Source organism: Pseudorca crassidens, chromosome X, assembly GCF_039906515.1.
Source record: "Pseudorca crassidens isolate mPseCra1 chromosome X, mPseCra1.hap1, whole genome shotgun sequence".
Lineage (NCBI taxonomy): Eukaryota > Metazoa > Chordata > Mammalia > Artiodactyla > Delphinidae > Pseudorca > Pseudorca crassidens.
The window spans coordinates 43,557,935-43,563,856 of NC_090317.1; positions in this window are offsets into that span (position 1 = coordinate 43,557,935).

A 5,922-nucleotide genomic window follows, 5' to 3' on the forward strand; every position below is an offset into this window, starting at 1 on the left:
TGTCCAGCTGGCCCCTCTGCTTTCATCCTGGCTCCCTTACCTGTCTCTTTTCAACCCAGCAGCAGACAGCAAGTCAAATCATTTCACTCCTCTGCTCAACACCACATAACGATGGTTTGAAGCCCACCAACATGTTCAAAAGCCAGGAGTTCATAATGACACTCATCAACAATAACAACAACAAAGAGGACCCTTACTGGTGACCTTTGGAGAATGCCGGGCAACCAACTCGTTTTCAGGAAAATCCAGCAATGAAAGGGAAAAATTCACATTTTAAAGGGAGCAGTAAGGGCATGTGGTCTACGTACGGTGTATAGGAAGAGTCAGAGTCATTTGTAAGAACCCACTTTCCTTCCGAAGTAACGTTGCCGAGGGGAAAGCGTAAAAGGGAGCTATATAACAGCTACCGCAGTCCCCCGGCTGACCAACTACGTCGGGTGCCTGAACAGGGCTAGAGACCTCCCTCATCAAGGTGATTCAGACACAAGCAATCTCAGACATCGACTTGTCAAGTATTTGATAGAATAATCCAGTGAAGCTCTGTCACTTACTGCGTATGTGATTTTAGGCGAGTATTTTACCTCTCTGAGCCTCAGTTCCATCGTGCGGTAGTGCTGTTTGCCATGTGTTTCCATTTGTCCCTGTTCCGGCGACCTGGAAGAGCTGTACTTCTTGACCTCCTTTGTTTGGGCAGGGCTGTGTATGTGACTGGTTCTGGCTAATGGGTTGTGAGTGACATGTGCTATTTCTGGGCCAGAACATATGCTTGTTGGATTGAGACCTTGCAGGGTCCTCTTCCCCTCAGGCACAGAGACTGACAACTTTCTAGATGATGGCTGCTCTGTCAGTTTGGGTCTCCAAGTCATTCCAGTAAGAATGGCTCAGACCCCCAAAGTCCACCATCCTGTGAGGGGCATGCACCTGCCATGGACATGTAGTCAAAGTGAGGAATAAGCCCCTGAGATACGGGGACTGTCTATTACCACAGCATAATCTAGCCTATCTTGACTCTTGTATCTTATCTGTGAATTAAAATAACATCCTCTCAGGATTTTTCTGAGGATTAAATGAGAAAACTGGTATGACAAGGTTGCCACAGTGCTTGACATAAAACAGAAACTCAAAAAATGGCAGCTATAATGATTAAATAATAATAACAAACTAGTTTTGAAAAAGTGTGGAAAATTGGTATAAAATGAGAGCTATTTCATCCACTCATCCTTACGGGTAAGTTGTATCATCTTTTCAAGAGTGGGGCATTTTATTTTATTTTTAAGACTTCCTAATGACTAGCACTCATGCACTTATTGCTTGCCGTCATGATATCAGAAACATAAATTGAGGTTATATGTAAAGAATGAAAAAGTGGAAAGATTAAGCAAAAGAGAGAATGACTAATGACGTAAGATAAAATGAGTTAGTAATAAGTAGTTTCTTAATGAGAAGAACAGATTATAATTATTAGAAAGCATACATTCTTCTTAGTAAACAAAGGTACAAGGTATTAATGCGGCAGAAGAGATTTACTTTGAACAGGCTTTCCCAAAATGTTTCCTGAGGAACACTAGTACTTCTAGTGGTCTGTGGAAAAATGTTCCTTTCCCATATAGCTTGAGGAAACTACCTGCTACAGACTGAATGTTTATGTACCAACCTAGTCTCCAAGGTGACAGTATTTGCAGGTAAAGTCTTTGGTAGGTGATTAGGTCATGAGGGAGGTGCCATCATGAATGGGATTAGTGCCTTTACAAAAGAGGACCCAGAGAGCTCCCTTGCCCTTTCTGCCATGTGAGGATACAGCATGAAGACAGCCCTTTATGAACCAGGAAGCAGTCTCTCACCAGACACTGAACCTACTGGTGCCTTGATTTTGGACTTCACAGACTCCAGAACCGTGAAAAATAAATTCTTGTAATTTGTAAGCCACCTGGTCCACGGTGTTCTACTACAGCAGCCTGAACAAGCTAAGACACTATCCTATTCTTTGAGATTCAAGTGGCATATTATCTTAAAAATATGACAATACAGAAATCCTTTGTACCTTCATTATTGTATGTCCCATATTTCTTCAATGGATAAAAACATTTTTGTTGCTGCTGTCTCTCAGACATAGTGTCTTGTAGAGCAAACCTGAAAGTGCTGAAATGAGAGGAAAGAAATGGATATTATATAAGAAAAAATATATATATCACCCCTTTAACCATCTCTCAAACCATATTTAAATCCCTCACAAATGTAAACACCATCTTTTACTTGCTGCATTTTACTCATTAAGTACCATCTACGTGATTTTTATGAAATGTATCATCTATATTTTACTTAATATGGTTTTCTTAAATAAATTCACTGTTTTTTCCCACATGAAGGAAAGGGGAGAGCTTTCAAGGAATGTAACAAGGAAGGGTTAGAAAATCAGGAGGAAAATCAGAAGCCAATAGTGTCTGGCTGGACTAATTTAAGCCATTTAGAGAGTCCAAGCAGAAAAAGATTATGGCATCCCACCCCCCACACACTTTGCAAAGCTACTGATCGGCAAAGCAAAGACAGAAAACAAATTCTGAACCTTAACGTGCTGGCTACTTCCACACTTTTACTGAAAAAATATCAAATTAAACAAAGTCTCTCTCCTTGCCTCTCTCTACAGAACAAATTAAGAGACAGAAGTTAAGATCATATTTTAAATCATCGATACGAACTGGCATCTAGGAGTTCTCCGGTGTCCCTAATAACAAACGTGGTCTGAGGAGCGCAGAGGACGCCATCACATGGCAGGCAGTGAATACGAATACGGAAGAGAGATAAGCAAGAGTAGGGCTTTAATGTGGGGGTTGGGAACGAAGGGGAAAGGGAGGGGTCCACCCAGTTTCCCGAGCCTAGCTGCCGAGAGCAGCCCATGAACGCCTGCCGCCCGCTGTCCCGCCAATTCTGAGTAAACCTCTAGTACTGGCGGGTGCCCCTCCTCCCCGACTACCGCCTACCGTCTACCGCCTACCGTGGCAGAATATGAAAGTCAGTGGAAATGTTGGCATCGGAGCCAGAGCCTCATCAAAGTTCCCCCTCAGCCAGGACAAGTACCTTAATTCTAAAGGTCTTCTTCACCTCTCGGTCTGACTCCTCAGAAGGCTTAGCCGAGGTACCGACCATTCGGCAGGCTCTCCACACGCTGAAAGGGCGCCCCCCTCGGTCGCAACCTTACGGCGTCACGTGACTGCGCAACCTACGTAACGTAACGCAACGCACCTCTGTGGGGCCCTACCTGACTTCCAGGGGCTTGGCTGGCGGAGGCCACAGAGTAGAAGGACGCAGGTGACCTCAGGGTTCAGGAGCCCTCTATCGTGAACTGTGACCGAGAGAAGTGAGCCTCAGGAGACCACAGCATGTCCCATGACCGTAGAATATACACAACCAACAGCCGAAGGGTAGGTGCGGTGTTCACATGACGGCAGGCGCTTTGCCTGCCATGTGATGGTAGCGGCCACATCCGTGTTGACTCAGGGATCTGAAGATTCTGGTAGCCAGCAATCTTCACGAGACAGAGATGGCTGAGCCTGATGTGTGACCAAGGAGGATGTGTGACCGACCATAGCATCCATACGACTCTCAGAAGCAGGTCACCTGTGTGACTTGGAGGGCTGAGGCTTCCACATGCCACTAGCTAGGGAGGGCCACATGACAGGATGAACCCACATGATGGGCAGGGTTTAGGAGTCTGCCATGCTCTAGCGACTTGAAAAGCTGGATCTACCACATGATTATAGTGGCAATAGGTCCAGAGAGACTACACGAGCTCAGGGTTTAAGGGCTCATGGTGCTGACATGGCCAGTAGGTCTGGGCCTGCCACATATCTGTCAGGGCCTGCCACTTGATGGCCGCATCCGCGTGACCATAGCCTTAGGAGCCCACGGTGCTCAAAAGCTAGGTCAGCCTCCTGAGTGTAGGATAGTGACAGCAGGGTTCTCCCGGCTGCATGTTTCAGGAGGCCGTTCTCTTCACGAGACCTGGAGACCTGAGATTGCCCACATTCCTGGGCTTCCCGTTGATGGTGGTGCCTCCCGATGATCTTCCTCAGAACACAGGCTGGCTTCACCTGCCCCAGCCCCCTTTTAATGTGCTAATGTGCTTCTTTCGTGTGCTAATTCTGTTTCCCTATAACACGTGAAATTTAACACATAAATTAACACATAGCAATGGACTAGGTCCTCCCTAAATCCATAACCATTGCCATATTTTAGGGACCGCTTCAAAAACCTAAGCGGTGGGTACAGGTAAGCTTTGTTGCCGTAATTTCATGCAAGTCTAAGAGAAATGAAAGCAAACTCAGTAAGTGAATTTTAGCTGTTAATTTGAAAAAATATATATATAATGATTACTATGTGTCAGGCACTTTAAAACGTCAACCCCTTTAATGCTGGCAATTCTATAAACGAGGTACTATGATGATTATTCCAGTTTTCACAGATGAGAAAGTGGAAGCACAGATGTGTTAAGTCACTTGCCTAAGAGGTAACTGAACCTATAGGTGCCAAACCAGGGTTTACTCCCAGGCACCCTGGCTCCAGACTTTGTGTTTTGATCACCCACAAGAGTCTCCAAAGAAAATTAAGAATAATTCAGCCTTCCTTATTCAGACTAACTGGAAAGCCATCTGCAGTTACTGAAAAGTTGAGATCATAGAGGACCTCTTTAAAGTGCCATTTAAATAATTTCCAGTACTATCAGTAATTAGAACTAATCCAAGCTGAAGCCAGGTAAGGCCCTCGGATTCATTTTAAGGTATAAATATAAACTTATCCTTAATAAGTGAATATTTCTGTATATAAAAGTTGGTATAAAATGCTAGACGTTAGTTGAAAACGTTTCCTTCTTTTATTTTTAAACACTCTAAAGAGAAATATTGCAGACTTTATGGCTCTTTTTCTCTAAAGAGAAAAAGTGCAGACTTCATGGCTCTTTACGGAATTCCAAAAGTTAAAAGTGAGCAGAATCTGAATTAGATATTACTGCATTTATATTTTGTTTGCATCTTCCTAGAAAGGACAGAGAAAGGGAAAGGAGAATATACAATATACTTTAGTTTTTTTTTTTAATTGCAGTTTTACAAACACCTCTTTTGCTGATTGGTGCGGAGAACGGAAGATCTGTCTGTATATCCAAAAGAGATTTGATGTGATCTTGCCTGTTTGCTGGTTTAGGCAAACTTAATGCTATAGAAGCAGTGGGATTATTTTGCCAGCACCCTGCAACGTGGCATGGCTACATAAATAACCTGAAGAAAATACAACAGACCAAATTTTGCACCATGGTTAAATTTGAATATACTAGTAAGGATAACAGACTGTGTTTGTAGTTCTAAGCCTGTTGAAGGAAGTAGTGATTTTTTGGAGTGACTCTGTTTGGGCACATTGCTGTTACTTGGATAATTTTGGAAAATTATTTATGGGACACATGTAAATACACGGTATGAAAATGGAGCCACGTGTTTACAGTAGAGCCTATTATGAAACCTCAAGATGGATTTAGGAAGCATCTGTATACAATCACTGGATGGAATCCAACAGCAAGACCTGATGTCTGTCCCAACTGTAGCTTCTGTAATGGGCAAATCCACTAATGGTGATTGAGGTCAACTTCTTTCACCAAAAGGCAAACCCTGGAGTTCTAATTATAACTTTACTTGGGAAGGGTCAGATATTCTCCTGTCAGAACTAAAGGTCGTATCATTTATTCTTTCCCTGTGATGATTACCAGGAGTTATTTTAGGATTTAAAAATATATTTAGTTACACCAGTGGGTGCCCGTCAGCTCTTTGTAACATACATTGAGGAAGGGACGCTAAGGCTATGGGTAAACACCTGTATGAACACAGCCTATATGAGCTAGGCAGTTTAGGCACTGCATGTATCAGGTGCTGTGTCTGTTTA